The sequence below is a fragment of the Rhineura floridana genome, chromosome 17 (genome assembly GCF_030035675.1).
Source record: "Rhineura floridana isolate rRhiFlo1 chromosome 17, rRhiFlo1.hap2, whole genome shotgun sequence".
NCBI lineage: Eukaryota > Metazoa > Chordata > Lepidosauria > Squamata > Rhineuridae > Rhineura > Rhineura floridana.
Genome location: NC_084496.1, coordinates 24,284,440 through 24,300,603, shown reverse-complemented (window position 1 = coordinate 24,300,603; position 16,164 = coordinate 24,284,440). Strand labels below are relative to the sequence as shown.

At 43.7% G+C, this 16,164-nt stretch overlaps 1 protein-coding gene across 4 annotated transcripts in view; it reads right to left on the bottom strand.

The window, feature by feature from the left end:
* Positions 1–16,164, bottom strand: part of CACNA1H (calcium voltage-gated channel subunit alpha1 H) — a 206,140-nt gene that overhangs the window by 67,640 nt on the left and 122,336 nt on the right. The gene's annotated exons all lie outside the window — the stretch shown is intronic.

Sequence of the window (16,164 nt, the reverse complement as noted above, 5' to 3'; positions counted from 1 at the left end):
AACTGATTCTAGTTTTGCCCCCATCCTCCTCCCCCCTGCTGAGTTCTATAAAGGCAACACTGAGACAAAGGAAGACAAAGAGGAAGTGTTACAAAGCAGTCTGGGTTAAAAACAAAACAAAAGCAAGCCCTTGCATTTCCTTGGTGTGAAAATTGTGGGAAGAGAATGCAATTTTCCAGTGGGATGTCTTCCTGATCAACTCTTCATCAAGCTGCTTCATCTAGAAAAGAAAGCTTGTAGCCTTTCCATGCTGTGAAAACGAATATTGTAAGAACATAAGGAGAGTTTTGCCAGAAGAGATCAAAGGTCCACCCAGTCCTGTTTTTCATACAGAGGCCAACGAAATGCCTTTGAGAAGCCTACACGCAGGGAGTAAAGGCAATGGCCCTCTCTCACTGCTCCTCAGCAACTAATATTTACTGGTAGGCTACCACTGAACCCATAAGTTCCTTATATCCATCAATACTAATGGCTATCGATTAGACCTTTAATGTATCAAACAATAAAAGCAAACTTTAAATGCTTATTGAAAAGGCACTTATATCACCAGTTGATAAGACAAATACATTTTTTTTTTTTTAAAAAGTGCTCCTTTGGTGTTTTGGCCCGATGCATTTCGGCAACCTGTCTTCCTCAATGGCCAAGTACATAAAATCCAGGCTTTTGAATAAAAAAATGCATTAAAACTGAAAGCAGTATACATCAGGGACTAATGTGGAATGCCACAAATCGCCTTTACAATCCAATGGTTCTTTACAAGATTTATTCATTATTCCCTGGAATTGGACTGCAAAGGTGATGTGTGGCACCCCACATTAGTTTCTGATTTTATTGTTTGATACATTAAAATTCTTGCATTTATTTATAATTTATTCTTAATTCTTTTTTTCTAAACTTTTGCATTTTGTTAAGGACAAGTACCTTGGGCAGCAAACAAAAACACGAGAAACACTCAGAAACATATAAAAAAACAAAAGACTTTGAAACATATTAAATCAAAGCATCTTTAAAAACACATTGAAACAAAACATCTTTAAAAACATTTTTTAAAAGCTGTAAAAACATCTTAAAAAGTAGTTCCAACACAGACGCAGACTGGGATAGGTCCCTACTTAAAAGGCTTGTTGAAGGAGGAAAGTCTTCAGTAGGCACCAGAAAGATAACAGAGATGTCCCCTGTCTAATATTTAAGGGGAGGGAACTCCAAAGAGCTGAAGCTGGAAAAGGGCAATCCTAGCCACAGAGGTTACCTGGGCCTCTAGCAACAATCTCAATATATTTATTTCGGTCCATGACCAGCAAGCCTCTAGCAACAAAGATGGATCCAGGAGCATCCTGAGACTGTGAACCTGCTCTTTCAGAGGGAGTACGACCCCATCCAAATCAGGTAATTGACCAATTATCCAAATTCTGGAACCCACAGTCCCTCCATCTTGCTTGGATTCAGACTCAGTTTATTGGCCCTCATCCAGCCCACCACTGAGTCCAGGCAGCGGTCCAGTGTGCCGATGGTGTGTTGCCCTTTCTCTTGCTGTACTAGAATCGGTGGCCCACCCATTTTGTGCACTGACCCCAAATTCTGGTACAGTCTTCCCCAACTTGTTGCCCTCCAGATGATTTGGGTGTGCTGGTTGGGACTGATGGGGAGTTGTAGTCCTAAACCAGAAGTGGGAGATCTGTTGTCCTCCAGATTGTTGCTGGACTCCATCTCCCACTGGCCTCAGCCAGCACAGACAATGGCCCAGGGATGATGAGAGTTGTAGTTAAGCAACATCTGGAGGGCCAAAGGTTCCCCACCTCAGTCCCAAACATCTGGAGGGCACCAGGATGAAGTAGGATGCTGTAGTAGCCTGAAAGAGAGCAGAAAAACATGACTGTTTGCCAACTTTCTCCACGTTGTGTACAATGTTCTAGTGTGGTGATCAGAGTGTTGGACTAGGACCTGGGAGACCAGGGTTTGAATGCCCACATAGCCATGGTGAAGTTTGCTGGGTGTCCTTGGGCCAGTCACTGCCTCTCAGCCTAACCTACCTCTCAGGGTTGTTGTGGGAATCAAATGAGGAGGGGGAGAACCACATAAAGCAAGCCAGAGCTAATGCTAATGTGATCTTACCAGTGTGGTTTAACAGTCAACTGCTTTTCCACGAGAACTCTGGGAACTGTAGCTCTGTGAGGGGAATGGGGTCTCCTGACAACTGTCGGCCCCTGTAACAAAGTACAGTTCCCAGGATTCTTTGGGAGAAGCCGTATCTGTAACCCTGCACATGCCAGGCCAGCAACATGGTGTGTTGATCAGCATCAGCCTTAGTGAGGACAGGTGCTGAGGCAGGGCCTGTTTCCATGCTGCTCCATTCCTTTGTCACTCTCTGGGGTGTTCATTTGGGGATCCACCAGACTGTGAGGCCCTGGACATTAGCCCCAAGGTGCAGCCATAGATGCACCACCACCACCAGCAGCCTTTGCCATTAGGACGTTTGTCATCATGTTCCACCGAAATCCGCTTCCTTGTAATTGCCACCCATCCATCTACTCCAGCCCTGTCCTCTGGAGCAACGCAGAACCCAATGTACATAAGGGCTTCTGGTTGCAGATTTTAGATTTAGGGGAGGGGATACTCAGAATACACACACCCAGCACTGCCTCTAGATTCGGCTCGATCAATCATCCTTCTGAATGAAGCTAAGGGAGGGGGAAAAACAGCCGGCTTTGATATTTTTTTCTGCTGGATATATCTTATGTGCTACCAAATGAATAATTCCTTATTTTTTTTAAGAAAAAAAACTTTTATGTACATTTAAATCACAGTCTGTAACAGCTCCAACAGGAGCCATTAACTACCAGCAACAAAACACAGCCCTGTTTTTTTTCTTTCTAGGTCTATAATTACATATTTATGGAGAGATTTGTGCAGGACTGCCAATTTTCAGCTTTGTATATGCACACCATTCACGCAGTCAGGAAATTGGAGAATCTGGAAGAGAGTCCTTCACTGCAGCTTTCGCAATACGTGAAGTTGCTGAATGAAATAAATGCATTACGAGTCCCATTCTTTTTCTGCCGCCTCGACAAGTAAAAATAGTTTACTAGTACATTTTATGGCAGGGGTGAGGGAATCTGGGGCCATGAGGATGCAGCAAGCGTGGCCAATGATCAGGAGTGATAGGAGTTAACAGAAGAAGACCCCTGATGGATCAGGCCAAAGGTCCATCTTGAGCAGCATTCTGTGTCGTCACTCATGCCCTATTTATGGGCTTCCCGCAGGCATCTGGTTGGTCACTGTGAGAACAGGATGCTGGACTAGATGGACCATTGGCTTGATCCCAGCAGGGCTGTTCTAATGTTCATATGCTATGTAGTGGCCAACCAGCACTCTGTCCACTTGTGATTCCCAGCACCTGGCATACTGCCTCCGACAGAGGACCTAAAACATGTAGCCATCATGGCCACTGTTGTAGCCTTATCCTTCATGACAACATGTGGATCACATTCACACCATACAATGATCCCACTATTATTCCACTTTCAACAGTCCTGGCTTCCCCCAAAGAATCCTGGGGTTTGTGAAGGGTGCTGAGAGCTGTTCGGAGATTCCTATTCCCCTCATCAAGCGACAATTCTCAGAGTTCTCTGGGAAAAGGGACTGACCGTTAAACAACTCTGTGAATTGCACCTCTGTAATGCAGAGTCCCTAGGCTAGCTTCCTGGCAGGTTAGTCACTGTTGCTTACCGAGACAGAAAGGGAGGAGGCGGTGGATGGAGCCACTGTTGGAGCCAATCCGTTGCTCCCACTGGTGTGTTTGCACAGCCATCTCGTCCCTCTCCCCTCCCACTAAGCAACAGCAATCCACCCTGCCGGGAAGCTAGCATAATGTGGTGACCCAGGTTGGGAGGGGAGACATCGAGGAGAGTGATACCGACTTTGAGGACTGGAGCAATGAGCTGAGGGAGGGTTGAGCAGCGAGGAGAGTTCACAGTGTGCCTCCTATGCTGGAACGCAACCTGAACTGTCAGAGACTGCTCCGTTAGACATGTCCCCCTTGCCCACACCCAAGGCACCACCTTGTCAACCTGGCGTTCCCCAGCCAAGGCCTCCGCAGTTTCCCACGCTTGAACAGACAGTTAGCCCCCACTAGTTGGAGGAGGAGGCTGAGATTCAGCCCCCATTGTCTCACGCTCAGAGGCTTTGGAGGCGCAAAGTTCAATGGACGGAGCTAAGGAGGAGCCGTCAATTACGTGCGAAAGCCAAGCCTACTTAAGTGCACTCAGGGGAGGGGTTCGTTGCTGAGTCAACGTCTGAGAGCCACGAAGATATGCTTAGTCAGTGTTAGCCAGGGCAAAAGCTCGTGGAAAGAGTAGTTAGGCTGATGAGTCGCAAAGCTCTCGATATATCTATTACTTTAATAAAAAGATAAAAAGTCACAAAATTGCGTGAGACTGCTTTCTTCGGCTTTGGGTAGAACAGCTCCTCCCCCACCTCACCCCGGCCAGCTGCTTCTGATTGAAGCAATATCTATCAGTCGGAAGAGCAGCTTGTGATACTGAAGGCAGAAAATGGAATGGGGGGTATGGAGGCATAGTCCTCATTTTGATGCTTTTATTGTTAAATCACTTTTCAATATTTTATAGGAAACGATTCATAAATGGGATAAAATAAATACATCAATGAAATGTCCAGCCAGGGTCAACCCTTGATGATGTTGATGAATGTATTGTTACTAAATACATCAACCTGGCAATAGAGAGGGCCTTTTCAGCTGTGGCTCCCGATCTGTGGAATGCACTCCCCAGTGAGGTCCACCTGGCGACTTCATTGATATATTTTTGGTGCCAGGTAAAGACTTATCTATTTCCCCGGGCATTTGATAGACTGAGATGATGTTTGTATTACTGTGCTGCCAAAGCTTTCTGTGGCTGTACGGGGGTGATAGTTTTATTATTTTGTTTTATGGTATAATATTAAATTATTTGGGTTTTTAACAATGTTGTAAGTTCCTTGGAGACCTTCAGGTAAGAAGTGGCTAATAAATCTGGTAAATATTACTACTACTACTACTACTAATAATAATGATGATGATGAAACTCCCAACAGACTAAGAAAAAGTGTTTTTATTGTTAAATTGCTTTTAGATATTTTATAGCAAGTGATTCATAAGTGGGATAAATAAATACACAAATCAATCAAGTGTCTAGCCTGGGTCAACCCTTGATGATGATGATTATGATGATGAATGTATTATTCCTGTATACATCAACCTGGCACCACTTTACTCTGACCTTGGCACTTCAGAGTATGTTTTCAGAACCCACCCTATTCCTGTGATTATACAGCCACAAGAGTAGCCAGCATGGATTTTTCACATTCTGCAATGTTGAATTGAAAATACCCCCATGCCATTCTGATGCTTCCCATAAGCTCATTTCAAAACAAAACCTTACAAAACTTATAGTTCTGAACTCAGAAACGCTTGCTTAACAACCTTCTAATTTTCATGGTGATTCACAAAATAGTCAGAGAGAATCGAGAGTTCAAAGTGTAAAAAGAGAGAAAAAAACCAGACCCCGGTTGGACTTTTTTTTTTTGGTCAGAGTTCTCATAATCTGTTGAAATTCATTAAAAATCAGCCATGTTCACAGAGTACCTGTAATCCTATTAATGACCTTGCCCAATACTCTGACCTTCATCTTCTGTAGTGTAAAAGTTAAAAAAATTCCTGGCCGATTTTTAATTAATTTAAGAAATTTAACATTGGAGACAATGATAAGTGTGGGCATGCTCAGTAAGAACCAATTCTCAGTAAGAAATTTTGGCTTGAACTCAATGAGTAAGAACCAACTGTCAGAATTCTAAAAGCCAGACTCACAGCTGCTGGGCTTGCCTAATCAGGGGGTCACACCCGTGCCAGACTTTGATTTCATCTGAGACAGACATGGATTCCCCCAAAGATTCCTGGGAAGTGTAGTTTGTGAAGGGTGCTGAGAGGAGACTCCTATTCCCCTGACAGAGCTCCAGTGGCCAGAGCAGTTTAATAGTCAGCCACTCTGACTGAAGCTCTGGGAGGGGAATAGGACCTCTCCTAGCAACTCTTAGCACCCTTCACAAACTACACTTTCCAGGATTCTTTGGGAGAAGCCATGACTGTCTAAAGGGAAATAAAGGTCTGGTGTGGATGTGGCCATGGGCAACTTTGGTTTACATTTGGGTGGGAGACTACATGTGCCTGCTGTAGAATAATAAGGTGAAGGAAACCCTGAAAAGCAATGATACTGTTCACAATGTTTTCCTTTTGGAATGTAAAGGGGCTTTCCCTCTGCCCAGTGCCCACCCACCCAATCTCATCCCCTCCCCCTCCCTCCCTTCCCTCCCCTCCCTCCCTCCCTCCCTGCCCCTCCCCAGGTCAGTTTCGCCTATCCTAAGCATGATTACACAGAAGTAAATCCTGTTGAACTAATACAACATGCAAATGATCAAACCTGCCCTCCCCTCCTCCTCCCTCCTATCCCCTCCCTCTTACCAAATTCTTCCAAGCCACACAGGAAGTGGATAGGACTGTGAAAGACCAACCCAAATTGTGTTTGCATTTTGACAAATTTATAGGGCAGTACAATATATCAGAGAGGAGGTCAGGTCTCCTGCTCCCCTGGTGCATTCACTATAGCTACCCAATTTCCCTGCTTTTAAAAGTTTGATAGAAATATCTATTGGCTATAAGTGAGTTCTTAAACCACAAGGTTTTTTGCCTATTAGTGAATAGTTTTCTTTTCCACTCTCTTTTATGATCACATGCCTTTCAAAAAGTAGTGCCCTAAATTTGTACCTGCAGCAATTAAAATTTGTCTTTCCAATGAAAGTGGGCTGGTAGCACTTAATCAAATGGTTTTGTTGCCTATTAGTGAATTTGTTTTAATTGTTTTTAATACTGAATTTTTAAACTGCTGTAACCTGCCCTGGGACTGGCTGGCAAATTATTGATGATGATGATGATAATACCCCCAACAGACTAGGAAAAAGTGTTTGCCACCCAAACCTAAAATATAGGATTGGGGAGTGGCATTATGTTTAAATCTGGAAGTCCTTGCCCACTGACATTAAGCAGGCACCTTCGCTGTTTTTGGCCCCAGTTTAAAACTTTTTTTAAGTTCTAGCAAATCTATTACCTTATAATTTTATCATGCCATTTTGACATGTGATTTTATTATGCACAATCATTTCAAGATGGCTGGTTTTGTTTATATTTTTACAATGTTTATGTTTTTAATGCTTTTACTAGTAGCTTTGAATAAATACTTTAGATAGTCCTCTGTAAACTGCTTAGAAGTGGGTTTTTTTAAAGGCAGCGGTATGTAGATTTTGTGAGCTAAAAATAAACACAATAACATTCAAGTTATTTAATTTGCTAAATCTTTAAAATGTAAGTAGATTGCAACGTACTTTTAACATGGTACAAAATCAGTGACCAATGCACCCTAGTGTGGAAACGTCAACCAGCCATCCTGGGCTACCCTCCTAAAGAAGGAACCACAATCCAGAAGCCCTGATAAGTACTCGTATCGAAGCCTCCACCTGTGTTCCCCCAGGTTCTGTGACCATCTTTTTCTTTCCCTTTCCTCAAATACAATGTGGCCATTGATCCACAGTCAGTTCTCATGTCTAATCTGCTGCTTGCATCCATGCAAGCGTTACTGATGGAAGCTAAATACCCCTTTTAAGACCCTTTGCTGCCCTCTTCTCCCGGGTGGCCAAATGCAGTCGGCTTGCCCAGTGCCATCCTGGCATCCAACCATTCTTGGATGTGGCCATCAATCCCAAGCAAAGGGCGCAGTGCCAAGACTGATGCGCCAGAAAGCGGAGGGATGAACGGAGACCGATACAAAGGGAGCCAACACACAGCTGCTCGTATGGCAGAACTTTCCAATTTTTTAAAAAAACGATTATTATTTGGGAAAAGCCAGCCATTGAAGAAATGGAAATGAAGGCTGTGAATGACAGATAGGGCCACCCTCCCCCCAGAATATCCGGGCCGGTTTCCCAAATAAATGTATGTATATCCACCTCTGCCTCCACCCATTCGCCTCCAATTTGAACATAGCTGAGGACCAATATTTCAGCATAAGCTCCAGCACTGTCTCCAATGTCAATCCTGCCAAGAGCTGGACACTCACTCAAAACGGATTTAGGAATGCTGAATCCAAACCCATCTCAATGGCTACTGGACAGCCGTCTGTCAGCTATGCTCAAACTTGGATTCCTGCATCGAGCAGGGGTTGGACTCGATGGCCTGTTAGAGTGGTACGACGATGGATCCAATCACCTAGGGAGGTGGTGGGCTCTTCAACACTGGAGGTATTTGGGAGGCAGCTGGACAGCCACCTTTTGGGAATGCTTTAATTTGGATTCTTGCATTGAGCAGGAGGTTGGACTTGATGGCCTTAAAGGCCCCTTCCAACTCAATGATTCCATGATTCTATGTGGCAGCTAGGGATTCCATTCACATTTATAGGCAAGCCTACCTAATTTGCACTTTCTAAAACAATATTAGAACTGAAATGCAGCCATCCTTTGAACTTCACACTTTTCTGAATTTTGCAATACCCCTGTGTAGCCACATGTGCAAAAATGCATATGGTAGGGTCAGGTGTGCAGAAAATGCACATATTAGAGAAAATAACATACCAAATGGCATACTGCCCAACATTGCATACAAAGATATGTGTGTTAGGAGAAATACACAATAAAACGCTGCTGAGGTTTCACGAGGACTTTTTCTTTTAATTGCAAACTGTTGTGGAAATGTGGAGAGCTGATCTTAAGAACAGGAAACTGAGAAACTGAGCTAAACTGAAACTGACAGATTCGCCCATCCCTAGTGGCAACTGGCATAGCCATGTGGTTGTGTATAGCACTCTGGGGTATGTGTTTAAATCTGCTACAAGGAAGCAGCTGGGAAACCCATCATCAAAGAGGTAAACCACCCCCAGTGGGAAAAGTTCTAGCGGCGTAATCTAAAGTATGAAATTAAGTCAATTTGGAGAAAAGCACTGCTAACAACCACGCGGAGGCACTTTTTAAAAAGGCAAAGAGTGCCTCGTCACAGCAGTTTAAGTCAATTAGCCTGTGTGCTTTGAGCGAAACTTAACAGAGCTCCTCATCAGTGATGGTTCTGCCATTTTTAATTCAATCAGCCAAAGCTAAATGCGCAGGATTTCCTCAAGCAAACCCCGGCTCTTCAAAGGAGCTCTAATTGAGGTTTTCTGCAGAAAGGCTCTCATGCAGGGGGACGGCGGCAGCTGACGATGGTAAAGAGGTAGAGGGCAAAGTTTTTGGCCTATACATATTTTAGTTAAGGTAAAGGCAACACACTACTTTTAAAGCACATCTCCTGCCCCCAAGAAACCTGGGAACTATAGTTTGTTAAGAGTGCTGGGAATGTAGCTCTGTGAGGGGTAAACTATAGGTCCCAGGATTCTCTCTCTCTCTCTCTCTCTGTGTGTGAATGTGTTCAAATATGCTCAAAATGTATGGTGTGTACACTGCCTAACTTAAAAAAAGAATACTAAAGGCAGACATGCAAAAGTATGACAAGATCTGGGCACAGTGGTGAGGTTAGAACTGGATCTCACCATCAAAGTTTGGGGTCCCTGCAGCCAACCCCCCCATGGGGCAGCGGCAAACAGGCCATTGTGTCAGCATGTGGCTGCTCTTGGGCTGACACTGGTCACCAAGGCATCCTTCCTTTCATCCTTCCAGTGAATCCTGGGAGCTGTAGATTGGTAATGGTGCTGTCAGTTGTTCCCCTCACAGAGCTCTAGCTCCCGGAGTTCCCTGTGAAGAGGGATTGATAAACCTCTCTGAGAATCGTAGCTCTGTGAAAGGAATAGGGGGTCTCCTAACAACTCTCAGCACCCTTGACAAACTACATTTCCCAGGATTCCTTGTGGGAAGCCGTGACTGTTTAAAGTGGCATGATGGTGCTTTATATGTACAATGAAGATGGGGCCTTACTCCTTTGAACTGGCTTGTCCCACAGCTTCTAGGTCTTGGCACATCTCAGATTCAACCCTGGCAAGACGCTCCCTCAAAGACCCCTTGTGTGTAGGAATCTGCTCGATATCTGTTTCTCATCTGCAGCTGAAAGTGGAACTCATCATCCAAGAAAGAAATGTCAAGAATACAGACATGCTTTCTTCCTCCAGCCTCTCTGACTCCCCTGCCACCTCTTGAGGACTCGCCTGTTGAAGAGTGAAGCTGTTTCTCATGCTGCACTTGAATCTTTCTGCTGCTAATATCGATTTGAGTATTCAAAGATGGTAAATGGCTGCTCCGTTCTTAAGGAACATGGAAAAATAATATCCCCCTGATGTGATTAAAGCCCCTTTCTAAGTCATTACTCTGTAGCTCAAGCAGGCTGAGTTTGGGTAAGGCTCAACATCATTTCCATACGCTAATGGCTTCATAAAAGCTTCTTGATAAAATATGATATTGAGATCATTATATTTCTGAGACAGAAATGGGGACATAATTCTCACTTAAAACCCAAATGGCACAATGGATTTGTCCTGGGGGGAGGCAGGGATGGGGGGAAGTCAAAGTAGGTCTGAGCTCAGCTGGATTGACAAAGGGAGAAAGGAACTGAATCCTGGAAGGTCCAGTTTGGGGAAAGTGGCACAGCATCTCCTTTGCATAAAGAAAGTCCCAGGTTCAATCACCAGCATCTCCTGGTAGGTCTGAGAGGCTCCCTGCCTGAAAACCCAGAGAGCTACTATCGGTCAGTGTAGGCAAAACTGAACCAGATGGACCAATGGCTTGACTCAGTACAAAGGCAGCTTCCCATATTCCTATGTGAAGGGCCATCAATCAGTGATCGAGCACATCCTTTGCATTCAGAACATCCTGGGCTCAGTCCCTTGCATCTCCAGACAGGGCAGGGAATGTCCCCTGCCCGAAACCCTGGAGAGATGCTGCCAGTCAGTGTAGACAATACTAGGTTAGATGGACCAATGGTCTGACTTGGTATAAGGCAGCTTCCTATGTAATTCCCTCCCGCAAGTTGTGATGATGTCCATTGGTGTTGAAAGCTTGAAAGACATGGACATGGAGTTTCTGTAGAAGGAGTGACTGGATACGTGCATTAAAGTCCACTTCCCAGTAGTGAAACCAAAGTTGGCCCCGTGGTGATATGATAGACAAATACAGTTGGTGGAGTTTTGTGATGAAAGTCTCCCTGGGTTTGGTATGGCCTGATCACTGACAGTGGACATCAGTGGCTCTGAAAAACTCAAATGGGCTCGATAATATATCTATAAGAACATCTAAAGTATTAAATGTAATTTTAATATACACTAGAATCGCTTGCAATCATAAAACGTTATAAAAACCATCATATATGGCAATAAAATATTCTTAATACGTTCCTTGCATTCAAATCTGCTATTTGGGGAAAAGGACTGGACTGATAAAATAAGAAATTCTATTGAATTTGAGAGGCCTGCATCGTCAAGGATTCTTATTATTCATTTATCAGTCTAAACTGAAGACTGAGCAAGATACACATCTGTACAATGTATGGTGTAGGTCAGATTTATTAATGACAAGATCTAAAAATGTCAAAGGAGCTCAGGAACATCCAGTTACCAAAACTCCAAAGTACCACTGAAGAAGACCTTTTCAGGTTGAAATGCATTTGGGAAAGATCTAGTACAAGATTTGAATGCAAGGAATGTATTAAGAATATTTTATTGCCATATACTGTATGATGGTTTTTTATAAGAAGACGACCTTTACAGGTTGAAATGCATTTGGGAAAGATCTAGTACAAGATTTGAATGCAAGGAATGTATTAAGAATATTTTATTGCCACATATGATGGTTTTTATAACATTTTACGATTGCTAGCTGTTATATATTAAAATTACATTTAATACTTTATATGTTCTTACAGATACATTACCGAACCCATTTGAGTTTTTCAGATATTGTTTAGGTTGGTTTCTATCCTTTTTGCTTGCAGAGGACATCAATAGGCCACTGGGTTGCTCTTTAAGCAAGGCCACCTTTGTCTGGACCATGAGTCATACCAACATTTACTTGGGCATGTATCCAATGCTAGTCCTCCTTAGAGTAGACCCCACTGAAGCAGATGGGCATGATTAACTTAGAGCAGCCTTTCCCAACCAGTGTGCCTCCAGATGTTGGACCACAACTCCCATCAGCCTCAGCCAGCATTGCCAATGGTCAGGAAGATGGGAGTTGTGGTCCCACAACATCTGGAGGCGCACTGGTTGGGAAAGGCTGACTTAGAGTTATTAATGTTAATGGGTCTACTATGAGTAGAGCTTAGCTGGATACAATCTTTATTTGTTAAGTGGGAACTAAGAGATGGAGGAGAAATTAAGCTTTAAAAGAAATGGGGGTGCCACAGCATCTGATTGTCCTGATGCGCAACCTATACTCTGGACAAGAGGCTACTGTAAGTACAAAATATGGTGAAATTATTGGTTCCCAGTCGGAAAGGGTGTGAGACAGGGGTGTATTTTATCATCCTATTTGTTTAATCTATATGCAGAACATATCATATGGAAAGCAGGATTGGACCAAGATGGAGGTGTGAAAATTGTAGGGAGAAATATCAATAATTTAAGATATGCAGACGATACCATACTACTAGCAGAAACCAGTAATGATTTGAAACGAATGCTGATGAAAATTAAAGAGGAAAGCACAAAAGCAGGACTACAGCTGAACATCAAGAAGACTAAAGTAATGACAACAGAAGATTTATGTAACTCTAAAGTTAGCAACGAGGACTTTGAACTTGTCAAGGATTATCAGTACCTTGGCATAGTCATTAACCAAAATGGAGACCATAGGCAAGAAATCAGAAGAAGGCTAGAACTGGGGAGGGCAGCTATGAGAGAACTAGAAAAGGTCCTCAAATGCAAAGATGTATCACTGAACACTAAAGTCAGGATCATTCAGACCATGGTATTCCCGATCTCTATGTATGGTTGTGAAAGTTGGACAGTGAAAAAAGCAGATAAGAGAAAAATCAACTCATGTGAAATGTGTGTTTGAGGAGAGCTTTGTGCATACCATGGACTGTGAAAAAGACAAATAATTGGGTGTTAGAACAAATTAAACCAGAACTATCACTAGAAGCTAAAATGATGAAACAGGTTATCATACTTTGGACACATCATGAGAAGACATGATTCACTAGAAAAGACAATAATGCTGGGAAAAACTGAAGGGAGTAGAAAAAGAGGAAGGCCAAACAAGAGATGGATGGATTCCATAAAGGAAGCCACAGACCTGAACTTACAAGATCTGAACAGGGTGGTTCACGACAGATACTATTGGAGGTCACTGATTCATAGGGTTTCCATAAGTTGTAATCGACTTGAAGGCACATAACAACAACAACAAACAGTTTAAAGTGAACTGAGCTAAATTAGCTGAACATGGCCATCAGACAGATTGCTCACTTCTCCAAATTTTGCGATGTAGTTTTGGTTAAAAAAAAAAGTCCATAAAAAGGAGTATTTTACACACACACACACACACACACACACACACACACACACACACACACACACACACACACACACTTTAGGGAAAATGCATTGTAAAGCCTACAAAAATGTGTACTTTAGGGGAAGTTTATGTATAAAATGCATACAAAATGTGTACAACTGAAATGCAATCTATTTTGCAAAAAGTGGGACAGGACAGACCTAGGACTAAGTGCGTGTGAAACAGACGCCGAATGAAAATAAAACAAACACAATTAGCAAGAAGATTCACAAAAATGAAACTAGACTTGTCTTGACCCAGGAAGAAAGGTTGAAGGACCAATTTATGCCCCCTCCCCTCCAATCTGCATTTGGGAGAATGGTCTCTCAACTAAAAGAAACCTGTTCAGCTAAACAACTTCTTAGAAGCCCTTGATGATCAAGAGGAATTATTTGGGCATGATCCCCAAAGATTGTTAAGAAGCCCTTTCTCAAGGATTTGGGACTAACTGGGCCGTATTTGAAAAAGCAACAGTTGACGCAGGTCTGTAATCAGTTGTTCCGTAGTATTATTGTTCATTGCCCTATTTTTATGTGTTTGTTCTCTGAAGTACAATAACAGTAGATTTTTCATATTTGTGAGTCTCTCTGCCGGTTGTGTTTCATTACATAGAGACCCTTATTGCATATTGTACTTAGAGCGGTGAAGACCTGGGGGAAAAATAGAGAAAAAATGGGAAAATGTTTTTTCCTATTTTTCCAGTTCCCCCTCAAAATTGACCCCCCCCAAAACACATACCCCCCCCCAATTTTCTTGCTTTTCCCCTGGGTCTTCACAAGTCTAGCTATACTGTATATATGGAACAGAAATTGGCTGGTGTGTTCATCCCTAGTGGAAGAGACACAGTTCTCGGACACAGAGCTGTACCCCTTCAATGGTAAAAATATGAATTGTCATTGGTGCATGGGGATGAATTTATTTTATTTATTTATTATTTCAATTTATATACCGCCCTTAGCAGAATAGCTCTCAGGGTGGTGAACAAACAAGATAAAATACAATATATCATAATAAAAATCATAAAAACATATACAAACAAACAACAACAAAAACTACAAAAACACAATACGACAAAAATTAAAAATACGGATTAAAAGATTAAAATGGTTAAGAAAATTAAAATGCCTGGGAGCATAAAAAGGTCTTTACCTGGCGCCGAAAAGATAGAAGTGTAGGCGCCAGGTGTACCTCTTCGGGGAGGCTGTTCCACAACTCAGGGGCCACCACAGAAAAGGCCCTAGATCTAGTAACCACCCTCCGGGCTTCCCAATGGGTTGGTACCCGGAGGAGGGCCTTAGATTCTGAACGAAGTGAACGGGTAGGTTCGTATCGAGAGAGGCGTTCCACAAGGTATTGAGGTCCCACGCCGTGTAAGGCTTTATAGGTAAGAACCAGCACCTTGAATCTCGCCCGGAAGCAAATAGGAAGCCAGTGCAGACGCGCCAAGACAGGTGTTATATGCGAAGACCGACTGGTCCTCGTCAGTAGTCTGGCAGCTGCGTTCTGCACCAGCTGAAGCTTCCGAATTGTCTTCAGGGGCAGCCCTACGTAGAGCGCATTACAGTAATCTAATCTTGAAGTTACCAGAGCGTGAACAACGGAGGCGAGGTCATCCCTGTCCAGATAGGGGCGTAGTTGGGCTACCAGACGAAGATGGTAAAACGCATTCCGTGCCACCGAGGCCACTTGGGCCTCGAGAGACAGGGAAGAGTCGAGAAGAACCCCCAAACTACGTACCTGTTCCTTCAGGGGGAGTGTAACCCCATCCAGAACAGGGTTAACATCCACCATCTGAGCAGGGAAGGCATTCACCAACAATGTCTCGGTCTTGTCTGGATTGAGTCTCAGTTTATTAGCTCTCATCCAGTCCATTATCGCGGTCAGGCAACGGTTCAGCACATCAACAGACTCACCTGAAGAAGATGAAAAGGAGAAATAGAGCTGCGTGTCATCAGCATACTGATGGCAACGCACTCCAAAACTCCTGATGACTGCACCCAGCGGCTGCATGTAGATGTTGAAAAGCATGGGGGACAAAACCGACCCCTGAGGGACTCCGCAATGGAGAGTCCATGGTGTCGAGTGATGTTCCCCAAGCACTACCTTCTGGTGACGATCCGCGAAGTAGGAGCGGAACCACTGCCAAGCAGTGCCCCCGACACCCAACTCCGCGAGTCTCCTCAGAAGGATACCATGGTCGATGGTATCAAACGCCGCTGAGAGATCAAGGAGAATCAACAGAGTCACACTCCCCCTGTCCCTCTCCCGACACAGGTCATCATACAGGGCGACCAAGGCTGTTTCGGTGCCAAAACCGGGCCTGAAACCGGATTGAAACAGATCTAGATAATCGGTTTCATCCAAGAGCGCCTGGAGTTGGCTGGCAACCACCCGCTCCAAAACCTTGCCCAAAAAAGGGACATTCGCCACCGGTCTATAGTTGTTTAAATTATCTGGGTCCAAGGAGGGTTTCTTTAAAAGAGGTCTCACTACTGCCTCCTTGAGGCTACCAGGGACCACTCCCTCCCTCAAGGAGGCATTAACCACCTCCTTGGCCCAACTGGTGGTTCCAGCCCTGCCAGCTTTCACTAGCCAAGA